This window comes from Anopheles merus, chromosome 2L (genome assembly GCF_017562075.2).
Source record: "Anopheles merus strain MAF chromosome 2L, AmerM5.1, whole genome shotgun sequence".
Lineage (NCBI taxonomy): Eukaryota > Metazoa > Arthropoda > Insecta > Diptera > Culicidae > Anopheles > Anopheles merus.
The window spans coordinates 10,344,810-10,364,406 of NC_054083.1; the positions used below are offsets into that span (position 1 = coordinate 10,344,810).

General features: G+C 38.4%; 1 long non-coding RNA gene across 1 annotated transcript; it reads right to left on the reverse strand.

Moving 5' to 3' along the window:
• Positions 1 to 4,263: 4,263 nt before the first annotated feature.
• LOC121593870 lies at positions 4,264 to 5,241 on the reverse strand. Its single transcript, XR_006004857.1, has 3 exons — positions 5,083 to 5,241; positions 4,367 to 4,556; positions 4,264 to 4,277 (listed from the first exon to the last, which is right to left on the reverse strand). It is a non-coding gene; the product is annotated as an uncharacterized LOC121593870 (long non-coding RNA).
• Positions 5,242 to 19,597: the final 14,356 nt, after the last annotated feature.

Sequence of the window (19,597 nt, forward strand, 5' to 3'; positions counted from 1 at the left end):
TTCAACCATTCTGTCAAAAAGGAGCTTTTTTTGTTTTCAAAATTATTTGCACATTTGTATGGGACGAGACCACCTGGTCTAAACACACTTTGGGTTAAACTTCGATTCCCTGCCAACTACTGAAAAATGTGCTTTCTCTTTGTAACGTTTTTCCATACGAAGAAATATTTTTCGGCTATCCATGAGATTTTTGTGATTTTTTTCAAAAACCGGTTTTTCCATACAAACGCATGCTTTTTAATTGAGCCAACAATCGACCGTTCAACTAAAAAGTGTTCATTTATTGAATTCTAACTGTAATTCAAACGCATAGGAGAAAACAGCTATGGAGCAGTGGCGTATTTATGAGTTCTGGGGCCCTACGCAAAATGATTTGGAGGCCCCCAGTTATTATTGTTTTTTTCTATGCATCACTTTAATTTGTATTTTCCTCACTTTGCTTTTAGTATGTCTATTTCTACTTGTCGTGCTCGTCTTGCTGCGTTGGCTATCACACATCCTTGTTGACTATAACAATTTTACAGATTTTTTCTCTCAGTCAGTGATATGATCTGTTGCGTTAGTTTTTCATATAAACTTATATAAGCATTAGGTTTTTCATAGTATGAAACCAAAAGGCAAACACTTATACTTAAAAAAAATAAAGAAAAAAAGCACGTTATACGCTATCCTCAACATTGGCCAAACATATCTCGAAAATTATTCATCCGATTCAAATGATATAAACCAGGGGTCTCCAAACTACGGTCCGCGGGCCACATACGGCCCTCAAAAGCTTATAATGCGGCCCACGATGACTTTGCCAGAGTTAATAAAAATATTAAGTTATTATGATTTTTTCAAATAAAAATGTATTTTTTACTTTTCTTAGATAAAAATCAAGCTTTAGTAACACGAAACTGTACAAGTATCGTTAGTATTTTGTTATACAAACGAGATTTAAACGTTCACTCATCAGTTAAAGGTAGCGTCAAATGGCCCTCAACATAGTTATTTTTGAAGCAATGCGGCCCGCGAGCTGAAAAGTTTGGAGGCCCTTGATAAAAACCATTCTGAAATCTATCATTCCCTTATAGCAACCAGTAATCAGAAATTCCCTAGTAGCAACGATTGATTATTGTTATACGTGTTCCAAACTGAAGGAAAGTTATTAAAAAAACTGTTCTTTAAACAATTCAAGTTATAATAACAATCAAACTAATTTGTACATTCAAGTAAGTTTTTGAATGAATTCAAATGAATAAAAAAATGCTAGAGGGATTAAAATTTTTTAGCTCTAGCCGACCATCTTGCGTCGCAAATGCGTTTTAAATAAATTAGATGGCTCTTGAGAATTTTTAATTTATCTTGTTAAATTTTCCAACGGTGTTTAGACGAAGAAACAAATGTGTATACATTTTGAATGAACATATAATACTTTACTGCTTCAGAACAATTCTCTGGCGCGAAATTCCCTACGAGGTTAAGCGAATGGTTTGTGCAGGGCACAAAAACTGCTTTGGGATTACGTTCGTTAAGGCGTGCTTGCAGTCCATTATATTTTCCTGCCATGTTTACTGCGTTGTCGAAGGACTGGCCTCGACAGTTTAAAAAATCTACTCCAAATTTATCTAAAAAGTGCAACACAACTTGATCTAAATTCACAGCATCATGTTTTTCGATTGGTATGAATCCATCAAATCGTTCTACTATTTGGCCAGTCGATGATAAATATTTCATGATAAAAGTTAATTGATCGATGTGTGAGATATCTGGAGTTGAATCTAAAATTATTTTAGATCTTACTTCATCGGCAATGATTTGTATAAATTCATCGCATATGGTATGCGACAAATAACTTGTTTTTCCACTACCTGGATTTCCATATTTTTTAAATGCATTTTCAGAAACTCATCATACTCGCTCAGGTATTCCAAACATGTTAAATTATTTCCTTTTCTAACTGAATGAATTCTTACATCATGCCCACGAAAACCTAATCCTAAGCTGCAAAGAAGTTTTATAGTTGAAACGATTCTTTTTAATAAACCTCTCCAATATCTTTCTTCTGTTTCTTTTTCAGCTAAAAGAAGATTGTCTATTGAATTAATTTTTGTCGATCTATTGTATAAAGTACACATGCTGATCTTAATACACTTCATGTTCTCCTAAAAGCACTGTCATTGATCGCCAATTCTGTAATCCCGTGATAAATTTTGTTTTAGATTTAGAGAATAACTTGCAAGGATAGCAGTAAACGCGCTTCGTAGTTTCAGAAAACACCAACCATGTTCTTTCCTCTAATAAACTGTTAAATAAAAGCTTGTATCAATTATTCCAAGAGGTACATGTGTCGTAAAATAAATCGGTATTATCACATTTTATCATATTAATCATAATCATTATAAAAATATGACCTGCCATCAACATTGCATTCTATCACAGTGATACTTTCGTGAGATGTTTTCTTCATTTCCACTCTGTGTTGATTGCAAATTTGATTGCAGTTACTAAACCTATAGTTATTGAATAACATAATATTATACTAACGATTAATCGATGAATTCACAGTGAATTAATCATAAAACTAGAGAATTTTATAATTTTTTTATGAATTTGACATTTATTGGCCAATTATTCGTGCAAATCGATTAACCGGCAACCGTCGGGTCCCGAGCTGCCCGGATATCGACGTTTTACTGTAATGTAAAACGAAGCAGAATATACGAAGAAAGGAATTATTTTTTTATAAAAATATTTAAAATAGTTATTTTTGTAGCACATGTAGGAACCATTGCTAGTTTTTTGAAAGAGATACTCGAATACATTATCCATAAAAAATGCAAAAAAAACTATTTTCTTCTTTAGAAGACAAGAAGAAAATTGTAAAACTGTACTTAGAATAATATGGCACGACAGAAACAGGAAAAAATATGGATTTCAACTTTCAAACTGTTTCCAGAATCGTACACCAGTATTTCAAGGATAGTGAAGTATGGACAAGATAATTGAAAAAGTAAAAGAGGCGCACATCTCAAAAGTCTCAGTGAAGAGCAGATGAATATATGAATAAAATGGGTGGATGAAGACTGTTCCATTATGGGGGGCCCTCACGATTCTAGTCAGTTTTTTGTATGGAGTTGGACAGTTGGAGGCTGAAATCATGTAAACACTCCATACAAAACCACACAAAAAACTAGCCTACAATTTTCAGTCTAGGTTATTCTAGCCACAAAGCTAGAATTAGATTCGAGTACCTGCTTGAAAACAGGGTGTTGTTTACATTTATCCCAAGGTGCATTAAAGAGATCACGTGGTGGAATCTAGAATCAAAGTGTATGTAGTCCAGGTGGTCTCTTAGCATTTTTTATAACCAATCACTTTTTGACAGAACGAGTGAAAACTTTTGCTCCAACGAGCTTTCTGGATGCTTGACGAATACTCAAAACACTCTTAAAATCTTCATTCAGAAGCAGAAGCGATAAAAATCAGCCTTCTAATTTCATACACCTTGGGATAAGCCCACCTGTATATTATACTCACTTAGATAGCTGCTCGAAAACTGCTATACAATGCAAACAGCTGACAGGCTGAAATTTCAGCCAACGAACTTCAAACGGAAAGGGCCCCATTGTTGGATTTGTAATATTCGCCTGCAGATATGCATCCTGCAGGACTACTAATCAATGCGAAGATTAACATCATGGTAGATTACCACTGTTCCTTCGATAAGGAGCCATGATGTAAATGTAACCGTGTAATCTAATGTAACAATCGCAAGAAGCGCATGCCTGTGTTTAGGCCATATGATGCGCAGAAATAAATCCAAATGAGATTCGAGAGAAAAAGCAAATTGTTCGGAGTCGAAATTTTTTTCACATCCTCAACTCGACACAGCCCTAGAATCCTTCGGTAGTCCTTGGCGGGTAGCTACAGCTGGACACTCTTGGGCGCTCTCTGGCGCAGTTAGTCAATTTGTTCACTCCCCCCTTGGCCCCTCCTCACCCTCTCACCTTGACTTGATTAGTTCGGCAGAGTCCAACGATCAGTTGCTTCCTCTCCTTTTCCCAACCTCGACCTGATCAGTTCGGCATAGTCCAACGATCAGTCGCTACCTCCCCCTCCCTCGACTTGGTTAGTTCGGCACGTCCAACAACCAGTCAGGTTCGATTCCTTCCCTTTCCTGTGGCAATTTAGGTCGAATTTATTCACCAGTTTGTTCCTCCTTCCTCTTCCTCCATCCTTGGCCAAGTCGCGTTGGCAGTTGCACCTTCGGCCGCCCCCCCCTAACAATTATTCTAAAAAAATGGAAGAGAAGTGTGAGCGTAAATTTGGAGTGAAAGTTTGCTTATCCACTATTCGGAATTATTTATCGAATTTTAATTACAATTTTAAAAGAATTCATCTGATTCCATTGCGTAGAAAAAATTCTCAAAAAATTGAGTCAAAGAAAGAGTACGCAATTTGTTTTTTGGAATGGCAGGAGCAGTTAAACGATGCGAATTTTAAGTTCCTTGGCGACGTTGGATTCAACGTATCTCTGAGAAGCAAAAGAGGATGGTCTGATTCTGTAGAACCTGCAAATAAAGTTATACCAAGTATTAGAAGTCGCAACATAACAATTTGTTGTATAACGACAAGAAACGAAATTTTAGCATACGATTCTGCGGACGGTACTTTCAAGCAAAATTAATTTTTAAACCTATTTTCAAGCTGCTCTAAATACTCATGGCATAACGGAACTGATAATTTTTATGGACAACGTGGCCTTCCATAAGACCAATTTAGTGAAAATATGTGCACAAAACAATAATATCCGGCTTGAGTACATTCCACCTTACTCGCCATTTTTGAATCCAATTAAAACATGTTTGCAAAATGGAACGAAATTGTACGACTAGGTAGTCCCCAGAATCATTTAATGAAGATAATTACAGGGTTTTACAAGTCCAAATCGAATGTCAGCGAAACATTTTCTCATGGAGAAACACGTGGGATGGAGTAGTTTTTATCATTAATTCATCACTTAAAACGACCGCAATAAAAAAAAAAACTAGCCTTATAGGTTTGGTCCTTTTGAGCTGCATATGATTTTGTACTTACTTTGGGCACTGATCTTGTTATAATCGATAATTGCACAATAATTCCATCTTTTCTTGATATTCATCAACTTTTTTTAGCACAACATTATGAACAAACGTTGTAAAAATGACCAAAAATGCATCCAAACTACTGCATGCACCACAACTAAAACCTCAATGTATGCTGCGATTAATCTATTGAAGCTTTTTCATCTAACTGCCAAAACTTTCCCACGCTTTTTGATCAAATGTTCTGGATGACTCGACCTCTGTATCATATAGACTTTGCTGGGATCCACCTCAGTTAACAAACAACCAGTTGAAAAAAAACATTTCAGGTAAAAAGCATCCAGTTAGCGAACACCTCCTGTATTTCCTTGCGTATTTTCCAAAATATCAAATAAATTGGGCACAGCTCAACTTTTTTCGGCATATTTGCTGTCAGTCAGTAGTTCGGCAGGTTTTGTAATTAAGAGGACACAACAGTAAGACAATGAAAGTGTGGATTTTCTATAATATTATATTAAAGATTTTATGTTTGTTTAATTTATTCAAACTTGTTGGGATTTTTTAAAATTAAAAGAGAGAGAGAGAGAGAGAGAGAGAGAGAGAGAGAGAGAGAGAGAGAGAGAGAGAGAGAGAGAATGATTATGGGCTCCTCTGTAAAGGAAGGTGCTGGCATTCCCCAGCTGAATGGAACGAATTACGGAAAATGGCGTTTTCGAGTTTCTTTTGTTTTTCGAAGCTTCAGAAGTTTGAGAGGCGCTCGACGAAGGCGTGCTCGAGGCGGTCGGAGAACCGCGGAACAAGTTTTTACGAATGGACCGGAAGGTAAACTCCTTGCTGGTTGGATTTGTTGGAGATAATTGCCTAGCCATAGTCGAAGAAAAGGAAACAGCCAAGGAAATGTGGAAAACTCTTTAAGACACTTTTGCGTAGAAGTCGGGGGCAAACCAGAGGATCTTGCGCAAACGGTTGACCACGTTTTACATGCAGGAAGGATGTTCTATCATTTGCCGTAAATCATTTTGCCGAATTCGACGACCTAGTGCGACAGTTGAAAACTGCAGGTGCGAAAATGGAAGAGAACGATTTGGTATCGCAACTTTTTTTAACGTTGCTAGATAGCTACGATCCTCTTGTGACAGCCCGTGAAAATATCGAAGATAAAGACCTCTCATTAGAAATGGTAAAACATCGGTTACTAGGAGAAGAGTCTAAGCGAGTCTACAAGGTAGACTACTATGTCGAAGAAAATTCAACTGCTTTTATCTGTAGAAGTAATCAGATGAAGAAATTCAAAGGAATATGTTACCGATGTGGAAAATTATTTCCTGTAATCGATATTTACAGGAACGTGAAATAGCTGTTTTTGGTGCATTTACCCTATCTAAGTTTATGGTTTCCAAGTTGAGTGTTGTCGAGCCTACGGTCTGATTGCTACTATTCCTTTTTTCGTCATTAACCCTAACAGCCCTGCTAACAGTAATACTTACGGAATCCTAGGACACCTTTTCATATACTCTTAAATTATATTCGCTTGCAACCAATTAGGCTCCAACAGTTCCCTTGTTGAGAATTAGGCAGTTTGTTATAAATGTTTGGAATTACGTGATCTTACAGGGTTATTCAATTGAAATTACGAAAATTAGAGAAGCAATCCACAATGTTTTAATCTTTGCATGAAACTTTATTTTCGAACGTCAGATGCGGCGACCCATCCAATGCTGGAAGTCTTCGGCAAAAATAATATCGATTATTTTTCTCTTTGAGCAACAATTCTTTTCTGATGATTACTAATCGAAACTGAATCATAGCCTAAAAAAATACTGAAAAAATTAACAGAAAACTATTTTTACGCGAATGCTACTTCACATTTCTTTCGAGGAAAAAATATCACAGCACAATATTAAAGTAATGTCCTTGAAAGGTGTAAAACAGGTTGTTATAACATTCTGAACTAAAAACATCTTTATTGGTATGGTATTTTCATAGTTATTGCAAAAAACATGGTAGGGCACGCGCAATGTATAAATGCATTGTAAGTAAATTTACTTATTGTAATATTGAATTAGGTAATTTGGATATTGATTGTAAATATATTGTGTAAAATATTTACAATTGATTTTGATCAAATAACTGGCAATTTACAAATTATAATTTGTAGTTTTACATTAAAAATAATGTTTTTTTTTGCTAAAAGCGGTAAACATCTTAATATTTAGTTGTGGCGTTAAGATAATACTTACTAGTGATGGACGAGTCGACCTGTACCTCCGCCATCCGTAGGCGACCCGGAATCTTTTGGGTCGACCCGAAATGTACAAGTAGGTTCAGTAGGTGTAACGATTGAATTGAATTGAATTGAAATTGAAAAATTGAATTGAAAAATTGTTGAATTGAATTGAAAAAAGTGCGATTAAAAGCTTATTTTCTATTTAAAGCTTCAAATAAAGCATGAATGGCTTTTTCAGATTCTCAGAGTGAGAAAAATTGACGACGGCCACGAACTCGCGTCTGAGAACAAGTTTTGAGTGGTTGAGAAACTTAAATGAGTGCTTGAGAATGTTTTCTCAGCTTGAGAAACCCCCTGGCCCCGCGGCCTAACTATTTGTTCCGAAAACCCTAACTTCTGCAATTTGGCGATCGTCTGTGATGAGGTCGAAAGCAGCTTTAAGATCTGTGTAAATGGTACCCACTTGACCGCCGGAGTCGAGATTACGTTTGAGGAAACTAATAAATTTGTTAATGCGGAACGTTTGGGTACGAACCCGCGTTGGTTATCCGTAATGAAATTCGATGTAGCGGAGAGCATAGGACCGTGAAGCAGAAGCTCAAAAGCTTTTGATACCGCGCAAAATGATGTGATACCGCGATAGTTTGAAACACATGAGCGATGCCCTTTTTAAAATATTGGTACCATCCACGAGGACTTCCATAAGCGTGAGAAAATACCGGAACTAAGCGATGTATTATAGGGTAAACGTACCTAAATATTATAGGGTAAACGAGGAGTGGTGGTATTGCTCTAAAATGCGTTGCCTACGATACATTAAAAGTAATTAAGTTATTTATGTCAGTGTGAAATGTTCTCTGGCCTTTAACAAAGGATTTAAAAGTTAAATGGGGCCATTCCGTTACTTAATGACCTAAAAATCCATTATTTTGGGAAATGTGTCAACATTTTTCCAAAATCCTTAAGATTTCCTAACGAAACTTATATTTTTGTTAATGTTCTAAAAGACCACATAACAATGCAATTATGAGTATTTTAAAATAATTATTATCATATGATATTTTTTTAATTAAAACTTACCATTTTTACATATTTTTGTAGTGTTTTTTACGATAGTGCAATTATAGGTTAGCAAAATAGGCATGTGTCTATAGTGGTCTTAGATATTCTATTTGGCGTCCCGTCTTACACGGACATGCCATACCGCCGTGTATACAGGTTTTCGAGACTTAATTCATTAGCACGTAGCCGGATAGTCAATCCTTGCTAGGGGGGACGGTCCATTCTGGGCTTGAACCCATGACGGGCATGTTACTGAGTCGTTCGAGATGACGACTGTACCACGGGACCACTCCTGGTGGTCATAGTTATACACATCCGTTGGGACATCCGTTCCGGGTGTGGGTTGAGGACAGGACAGTCAATATTTTCATTAACCAAATTCATACGTTTTTTACGATCAAATTACGAAACAAATCATTATTATCGCAGTAATCCTTGCTATTCACACGAAAACAGCTTCAATACTAAGTTATATTGATACTAGTTAAGGCCCGGTAAAATCTACCGGATGTCCTCAAATTTCGAATTATTTTCAAACTCTACACGTTGCAACAACCAAAACTCCTATTTATTATTATGCTTTAATGCATTTATGGTGACAAATGTGTTAACCTTGTAACTTCCTGGACAGTTCTTACTGTACTTTGCAGAACCGTTAAATATCGATGAGGCTACTTTTGAGCCAAGTAACGCAATTTTGTAATTTTCAAACTGATACGTTCCATGCCTCTGTTGACACAAATGTATAGTTTTTTGATTATTATTTTTCAGTAGTAACCTCAACAACGTGTTCATTGAATAACGTATTGATGTGCAGTGGTTTAAAAAATTAGGGTGCCGCTAATAAATATACAACATGTTTAGATCCAATCCCAATTACGTATCTAAAACATACGATTTTTGAAATGCTCACTTTTGCTTCAATCCACTTTGTGTTTTTTGTGCCCCTTAACTGTAAGATTGAACTATAAAAATATGATATCGCACATGGTTCGAATTCCATTTCTACTCTTTTTTTCGATTTATGTTTCATACGTTAAGGCCGGGCTACATTGATCGTACTCCGTAGTGTAATTTTTATGAACGCGTACGCCATCTAGCAGCGGCGGGTTGAAGCTAGATGCTGACATAATTTATCTGTCAAAAAACCTTTTGGGTCGAGGAGGCTATAATTTTACCCAATGATGGATAGAGATTAGAAGATGGGGAAAAATGTTGCCAAGCGCTTTGTATGAATGACGATTTGTCCAACAACAACAATTAACGGCCTACTTTGTTGCAATTTATGGACGTTTATCAACATTTCCGACATCTAGCTTGCGCTGGTCGCCGCCAGATGCGCTAGTGAATATAAAAATTACACTTGCGAGTACGATCAATGTAGCCCGGCCTTTAGGTAATAAGTAATAGATTCTTAAGGCCGGGCTACATTGATCGTACTCGCAAGTGTAATTTTTATTTTCACTAGCGCATCTGGCGACGACCAGCGCAAGCTAGATGTCGGTATAATTTATGTGTCAAAATTATTCATACTTGGTGTCTCATCAAGTTTCAACCAGCCTACCTGTTTGCCGTAGGAAATGTTGATAAACGTCCACAAATTGCAACAAAGTAGGTCGTTAATTGTTGTTGTTGGACAAATCGTCATTCGTACAAAGCGCTGGGCAACATTTCTCCGCATCTTCCATTCTCTATCCATCATTGGGTAAAATTATAGCCTCCTCGACCCTAAACCTTTTTTGACAGATAAATTATGCCAGCATCTAGCTTCAACCCGCCGCCGCTAGATGGCGTACGCGTTCACAAAAATTACACTACGGAGTACGATCAATGTAGCCCGGCCTTTAGAACATTTTCAATGTAAATTTTCCCGGTCGCAAATTTCAAAAAGGTTTCCAAAAACGCCAAAATGTCATTTTATTATCCTGAAACTGGTTTTGATGTATTGAATGGAATTTGTATTTGTGTATGAGACAATTGTTATTGTTGCGCCAAATATCAAATTTTAATAGTGAACATATACCCACCGACAAACCGACGTGACACTGGTGTTACAAAAGTGTCCCACACGAAAGTACTGTCATTTACCAGTGAGGCGAACACTTCTGTCAAAGTAAGCTCTGTTCATTGCTGCTTCGATGCAAACAACTTTTCTAAATACAAATGGCGAAGGAAGTGTGAGGCAAGATTTTGTGATAATTATTGGACAAAACACCCAGGAAAATCATTTTATAAGTTTCTCAATCAATACAAAAGATGTGAGAAGTACATAAAACAATACGCATTGGAATTTGCGAAGAAAAACAAAAAGGGGATTTAGCAATTTCTTCTCTGTGTCAGTGTAGTAAGCGAATCATTATAGAGATGGCGCTAGTGTTTAACGTATTTTCATTTGAAATAAGGAGACAACTTTGGAAGCTTATTTTGTTCGAAGTGTCATGTCGGTTTGTCGGTGATATACCCTCATATAACCATTTCAAATGTGTAGTTCTCATATTCCGATCTATACTGTTATAGAAAAGAATCGTTCAACACTGTTATAGCCTTTCTTGATCAATTAACTAAATTTGCGTTTACTTGTAAACTACTTGATTTACTCTTCCCGCCCCACATTTTTCAGATTTTGCTTCTAGTTTGACGTGTACTTAATTATAACGTGATTGTTCTTAATCAACACCATAGTACGGTGATAGCATCACATGGTAGATATCGCCATCACTCTTGATAGATACAGTCAGAATTTTTTCAGCCCTCTTGGGCACGTTACAGTAAGCATAGTTTCATTGTGGATCATTCTGCAGTTGATGCTGATCCGGCTGAACGCAGTGCGCACGGTTGTCTCACCTAACGCGCAGTATATTGCAGTCATGTTGCGCAATGAACCATCTCTCCTTTTAGTGCTTTGATCCGGGAGGACATCCTCAAATAAGTAGTTCTTATTCGTTACAATTTGCCCGCACGCGAGCAAATCGTTACAAATTCAATTTTAACTTTCAAGCCATCAACATCTGCCACTTTCTTGCTCGGAATTTCAGCAAGGCTTTTTAGCATATGGCCGCTTAGGGTCTCTCGACTACATCCGCCTCTTATTGTCATGCGTTTTCCTTGTCCCGACTTAGCCAATATTGCGGAGTAGTAGATTTGAGGGAGTAGTAGATTTGGGGCGGTCCCGTGGTACTTGGTCATCACCTCGAACGACTCAATAACATGCCCGTCATGGGTTCAAGCCCATGGACCGTCCCCTTATAGCAAGGATTGAATATCCAGCTACGTGGTAATGAATTAAGTCTCGAAAGCCTATACCAGGGGTCTCCAAACTACGGCCCGCGGGCCGCATGCGGCCCTCAAGCTCATTCAATGCGGCACGCGAGGACTGGGTTAAGGTTTCATTGAACAGCTTTCTTTTCTAACTGATTTTTTTTTACTTTTGAAAGATGAATATCAAGATTCAATAAAAGAAAGCTGCAGAAATTTGATAGATTTCAATAGTATTTTCTTATTAAAACGAGATTTGAACTTTAATTCATTCAAAGGTAGCGTTAAGGCCGCGGGGCCACGAGGCTTTCTCAAGCTGAGAAAACATTCTCAAGCACTCATTTAAGTTTCTCAAGCACTCAAAACTTGTTCTTAGACGCGAGCTCGTGGCCATCATCAATTTTTCTCACTCTGAGAAACTGATAAAGCCACTCAAGTTTTATTTGGAGCTTTAAATAGAAAATATGTTTTTGATCGCATGTTTTTTTAAACTGTTTCAATTATAAATATTGAATACATTTTCCAAAGTGGTTATCGAAAAAGAAATAGCACAATTGCTTATATTTCAGGTAGCCGATCGCTGCATCGTCAACTTTCTCAAAGAATCTCAAAGATTCTCAAAGATTCTCAAAACCAATTTTGTTCCGATTCGACAAACGCTGAGAACGGGGATTTCCCAAAAGCACTCATGATTGCTTGAGAAAATGAGTGTTGAGAATCCCCATGGCCCCGCGGCCTAAAATGGCCCTCAACAAGGTTGATTGGGAAGCAATGCGGCCCGCGAACTGAAAAGTTTGGAGACCCCTGGCCTATACTATACGGCATGTCCGCATAGGATGTTACGCCAAATAGAAGAAGATTTGAGGGAGTGTACATGTTCGACGTCCTGGGTATAGCGACGTCCTGGGTATATATTCTGTACCACACTTATCTGCTGATGACGACGGTGTATGTAGTATTCGAGATGCTTAAGCACCAATAATGAGTATGATTGGCTTTATTAACGATTCAATGAATTGGAATATCAACCATTTCACAATTAAGCTATTTTGCATTAATAATGGGAAGAGGTATGAGAAGGGACACGTTATCATCAGGTGGCTATTTTGCAACTTTAATTATTTTAAAAAAATCATTAAGGCCGGGCTACATTGATCGTACTCTCTGGTGTAATATCAATTTTCACTAGCGCATCTGGCGGCGGCTGGAGGAAGCTTTTTTGGTCGTCGAGTAGTTTTTACATCGTTTTTTGATGCGAAAATGGCTGAAATACTTGCACAACATATTTATCTATCAATTGCATAGCTTTTACAGTCCAGTTTAAGTAATAAACACGGAAAAATAACATATTTTCTGAAGCGGCTACAAATTGTTTTGCAAAATGCTTCGGTCAGCCGCCGCCAGATGCGCTAGTGAAAATTGAAATTACACCAGAAAGTACGATCAATGTAGCCCGGCCTTTATATCCAATACCATGTGATTTCAAATCGGTTTGTGTAAACAAAAAATCTAAGTAACCATTGCCCTCATTACCCGCGTGCTGGCAGTGTGGCATGGAGCAAGTCCTTTCGCAGCAACGCGCGTTGCTAAGAGAGCTCTGCTCTCACCGCTTTCTCTCTCTCGCTGAATGTTTACTCTCACGTCATTGTGGCGATTTTCGATTTTATATATAGTGAGATTATACACTGTTTTGAGGCATCTTTGTTTACCACCACTATAGACGACTACAGGAACCATACCACAATTATAGGTACAACGAAGCAGTCACAAAAATATGTATTTTCCCATAAAATTGATGTGTTTCATCGTAAAAATGGTTGTGATTGCGAAGATAAGATATATTCCAATTTCTATGTGTTAAATTATTCATGAATTTACCTTCCTGACAAATTGCACCATTATTTGTATATTTACCCTATATTTTGTTAATACAGGTGCTAGGGACTGATAGCATTTACTGATAATGAAACTCGGAGGAGCTATAGATGGTTTAAGGCAGCTGTGTCAAACTCATTTCATCAGAAGGCCACAAGTACAGATTTTCAGTGATTCGCGGGCCGCAAAGTTGAGAATAAAAAATATACCTCAATATTTAAATAAAATACTGTAAAATCATTACTGTTGATGATGATGAGTCCCACCTCTTTCTCCAACATAGGTTTGAGAAGGACGGACGTATCTTTACGATAATATTACTCTGATAGGTATAATAAAATATTTTGTACGACTTATCAGAACACAACTGCAACATGCATATGGCCAGTTCCACTAGTGCCAATGATTGGCTCTAGGGCACTACCTTCCGAAGCAGGTGAACCTAATGTATTGTATGTGGAATTTGCCACTTACAATCATCGATGAGTGAATCCTGTTGTGACCTCCCAGACCGTGTGCAAATCGTTAATTCCCCCAAATAGATCCCGAATATCCACTTGTACGCGCGCGTGTCTCAAACCTGTGTTGAATCTTTCTTATATTTTTTCTAATTTTAATTAGTATATAAAGAAAAATCTTATCAGCATCATAAAGATCGTGATGACAACTGCAGTTACATGGGACATCTACACATATTTCATTGTTAAACAAATACACAGGTACAGGTAGGCCTTGACCGACAACTGTTGTTGTGCTAATGAAGAAGATGAAGAAGAAACAAATTGACTTTTTGTACTCCTTGCTTCAAATCTGGAATCGTTCCTTATTTAAAACTGTGTGATGTTAGTTTTCATTGTGCTCTTTAAAAAAAATGTTTGATATACTTTTAAAGTCACATGCTATTTCTTTTATCCTTATTATTGAAATAGGATATTTTTCATTTGTCGCGTTTTCACACGGCAGTGCTGTTAGAAAATATCGCTCAACCATACTTTTTCACTGAGGTAGAGGAAATCTAACTGCCTGTTGCGAATCTTTTTGTAAGCAATCTGAGCTATCCATTGCTGGATGCATAACAAATAATATGTGCCTGTAATTTTTTTACAGTTTAAGAGAAAAAATGTTAAGGCTTGTGTAAGATATAGAGTGTCTAAGTAGATTATGACGATCGCTGTGCGCTGCTAGGCCTTCAGTCACTGAAGCAACACAATTTCAACGCCCAAAGATTGTTTGTTGAATCGCCGATGCTACTTTCCGGGCTGAATTTTTACGTACCATTGCGATCTCTCCGTGCCAGGTGCTTGAGGGTAATGCTTGACGTAGAGAATCTCCGAACTCTGATCCCTTTTTACGTATGTGTCGTGAATTTAACGCCGTTTGTGATAGTGTGATTATTAACTGAATTTGTGCCGTGCCGCCTACTTTTTATTAATTTATTTCTCGCCGTTTAAGTTAATGTTTACTTGTTTACGTTACTTGTAACCCCACTTCGAGAGGGCCATAAAAGGCCCGTTGAATTTAAATAAAGAAATATCAATTATCAAATATAGCCCTTGATTTTAGGACCTTGATTTTCCGCAGCGGAAAATCGTTCGGAAATTTTCGGGGATGGCGGAGAAGTTACCTTTCGATTGAAGATATATATTGCTTATATCTTGATCGGTTATACTGACGGTATGCATGTATTGCGTTGTTACGATTTTCCCTAGTGATATTACTTCTCATAAAACGGTGTCGACTAATGGCTTTGTTTGGAGGAGGATGTTAAGCCTGTTATTACTCCATGCTCCATGCGTTTCTGATGCATAATTGTCGTACAGGATTGTAGAGCATCTTTCATAAAAATCGTAGGCATGACCAGCGACGTCAACAGATGGAAAGTTGGAGCAATAAAAAGTAGAACCGAATAGAGTTATTCTTTCCTCCAGTTCGCCGATAATAGCCTTGAATAATTTTATCGTTGTGTGTTGCTTGGATGAGAGCCAGACGCATGAGGATCATAGTGATGTATTGACCATTCGAGTGCAGGATGATAATTGTCGAGCTTGAGCAGGGCCGGTTCAGATTTAGACACGACAGAACAGATCTCAGCGGCGTTGGAATTAGCAAAAATTAGATTGAGTTGTCGGTCCATGGAATTTCTAACGTTGCTTAATTCATAAAGGCCGTTTGCTGCCATACCATCGATGAAAATATGATTATTTCGAGACTTAGATGACGGTTTATAGTACATGAATGTGAAGCGCAATGGTACATCCTCGACATCGACTGGATTGGGTGCGGGCCACGTAATGTCCCTTTTGTTAAAATCTCCAGCGACAAATAGGAGATCGTTATCTCTCATGCGGGATGAAATTTCGCGTATACTGTACTGATCGTCGTTGAATAACTCATTGTTTATGTTATTTCCAACCAGGTTTCAGTTAATATTACGATTTTGTATTCAGTTTCTGAAAGTACTAGTCTCAGATCAGTCAGTATTATACGCAAGCATCGAACATGTTGGTAATACATCGGTAGCTATGTTGTTGTTTTGTTGTTGATATTCAATTGCTATTCATCTGCCGGACCGGCTTGCGCAGAATCATCAATCCGTTTAGTGTAACCTCGTCGCGGTCTTTTTTTAAGAGCGGCTAAGCATTCAGGAGGAGATCTGGTTGGTGTAGTGGTGACAAGCATTCGCTCGTTGAGATCCTGCTGTGGTTCAGTTGTAAACAAACCTGCATCTGTAGTGGTCATAGCAGGAGTGGAAATCGGAACAGGCTCCGAGTGCATATCTGTAGTGGTGGTTGATACCGGTGCGTTTATTCCGGACCATGAGAGAGGATTGCGATAGCTGTCTGCAGCGAGAGTGGCAGGGTGATCATATGTGAGTTGATGTATCGAGTTAGTATCGATGACGGCGCGTGTATTGGGATTTTATTGTTATTGTTCCGGTAGTCACGAAATTCTCGGTGTGTTAGAGCGGAGGACCATGTCTCAGGTGATAGAGCCTTACTGCGTAAAGTGGCCGGTATGCCCACTTTGAATGAGATGAATGAGAGTGTACAAATGTTAGCGCCTAAATTCGTCAAACGGTGAACAAACACATACGATCGCGTACGATCCCGCTTGTCAAGCGCTAAACGTACTAGCACCACATAACAAATTTGCTCAGTAGTAACTGATAGAGAAATCGTGTAAAGCAGCGGTCGGCAAACTTTTGAGACAACGGGCCAAATTTAGTAAATGATCTAAAGCCGCGGGCCTGGAGAATGCGGTTTTTCTATTATTATGATTAATTATTACATTCTAAAATTTTAGAAACAAAATAATTGGTTAATGATATCAAGCAATGTGATTGGTATTATTGCTGTTTTCCTATAATTGTGTCATCCAAGCATGGTTCAAAATTGATATAACCTACTTATAACAATTTTTTTAATGTACAAAAATATAATTAAGCCGGTCTCATGGTACAGTCGTCAACTCGTACGACTTAACAACATGCCCGTCATGGGTTCAAACCCCAAATAGACCGTGCCGCCATACGTAGGACTGACTATCCTGCTATGGGGGGAAATCAATAAGTCACTGAAAGCCAACCCCACAAGTGTGTTGGCAGGCCTTGACCGGCATCGGTTGTTGAGCCAAACAAGAAGAAGAAGAACAAAAATATAAATCATAAAATTTCGTATGCGACCTTCATTTCGAAAGTCTTATTGTGGTGTTAAAATAATGTTAATATTAAATAACGGTTGCATCGAAAAATGGACAACAATTGTCGATTTTTGATGGGTTTATCTTAACCCGCACTAACAAACCGTAAATTACACTTTGAGCAGTAGTATCCCATTAGTTAGCAGACAAAATTTGACACCCCTATCAGTCGAACTCGAACCATGATGGCCACAAAAGTGAATCAAAAGCGTGCGCGATCGAATAATGGCACCCCGTAGCGTCCAAAATGGACTCCGTGCAGAAGTTTTTGGACGTCGTATATACTGGTTTTTGCATTTTGGTCGCCAACATCTTTGAACTATAAGGCAACAATGAAAGCATCGAAAGAAAGCCCAGGTTCATTTATGAGATTCCAAAAGAAGCTGAAATGAAGACAGAGGGTCAAGTAGCTACATTACTGCATTAGCTGGACCGGAATATCGATGCAACCCACCAAACAATAAAATAATATATCCTGGGATAACCAGGGGAACATGAATCAACAGATCAGGAATTAGAAATCGCATCCACTGGCTTAGCAGAGGCAAACAATTACGCGAAAACTCAATGCAATCATTTCAGGTGAATTTCGACAGGATTTCGATACAACACCCTAGTCCGCAAACTGGTCCAACATCCGTCATCTGTGATCCATTTATTTTTTTCTACACCAACGTGATTCAAAAACTCTATTCTAACAATTTTGTAGCAAAAACTTAGGAGGAATTGATGAAAATCGAAGGTAGAACTTAAATCATACATGTCCACCGTCCACCATGGTGAAAATTCCTAATAACTGACGAAAGGCAGTTCGCAAAATCTTTAACTTATTTGTGCAAGTAATCTGAAATAATTCCCTTTTAACAGATTTAAAAGTAAAGAAATTATATGTCCTAGATTTTTTCTACAGACAGCCGAAAATGGCATATTTTCGTCACAGTCGTTATCAGGTACACGGTGGCGGTGCAAATCGAACCACAAACCATGGTTAAATGAAACTTGTAGAGTTTAATTCATACCAGCTCCGAAAAGTCACAAAGCACAAGCGACAAACTGCACTTTTAAAGTGCAAGTTTTAAAGTTTTTTACATTAGCATGCAAAAGTTACGGAGATATTGACCTCGAGCTCGAACATACTGAACGGTCCGTCATTCCATAGTACTTTAATTAAAAGTTGAAAAAGTTGACGATGGTTTAATATGGTATACTAAAATATCTTCAGTAATTTGTGTACGAATCGTTTTTTTCCCATCAAAATCAGTCAAATCCTTTCGCGGGCCGGATTGAATGTTGTGGCGGGCCGCATTTGGCCCGCGGGCCGGATTTTGCCGACCGCTGGTGTAAAGAATTAGTAATGGGGTTTGCGGGTAGTTAAGTGGTGGTAAATTGTTGTAGGATGATGGTTCGATTGCACTTACACTAATTGAGGCCGCCAAAGATGGGAACTGTTTTTGTGTTGGTGTAATAGTGTCGGGAATATTATGCATGTGTCGGCTACTAGATTGAAATGAATGGGTTGTTGAGCGGATAAATCGGTGGCGGTGTGTGATGAAAGCAAACAGGAAAGCATCTCATCCTTCAGCACTTCCAGGAGATCGTATTTAATAACAGCAGTGATTTGTTTTGGTAGCTCTCTACGGAGGCTCGCTTTAAAGTCGGCAATGCTGGACGATAAGTCGACAGTGGTGTGGGTGTAAGGGGTAGACGACCTCAGCACAGCCGAAAGCGGATCCCTGTGAAACTTTACACAACCCTTACAGGCCTCACAAAGTTGTGCACAGGACTCTATAGTAGCAGACAGTTCCTCAGAGAGTCCACTGCATGTGAAATAAAATTCGGCATTGCACCAACCCTGGCATTTCACATTTCGATCAGCAGGTACGTTGTTGTTGGCACAAGCGACGCAGATACCGGCAATAGTTGAAGTGGAGTATTGATTGTGGAGCAGGAAAAGTGATTGCAAGTGATTACAAATGAGTAATTGTCGACTGTTAATGAAAACCAGGCCCTGAAGCAGGTAGCACAAGCAAGCAGGATGCGTTACAGATAAGTTTTCACTGAATAATACTGTAAAATATCGGAGCGCAAGGAATCTTCGACCAGCCCCAATTACGTTTGGCATTTTGTATAATGATTGTATGATTCCTATAGTCGTCGTATTATGTTCCGATGGTGGTGATAAACAAAGATACCTAAAAACTTGTGGTGATCATACCACATACCGCGTACCCGTAAGGCGCTACGTTTTTGTGTTCAGCACTGTCAGCGCCGGCAGTGCAATCACGACGTTGTACTAGCGTCCGCTAGATGGCACCAGAAATGATAGGGAGTAGCAGGACGACAACGTAGAGACCGAACATCCACGAACCATAGGAGAGCAGGGATAAACGATCGCACCGATAGGAGAGCA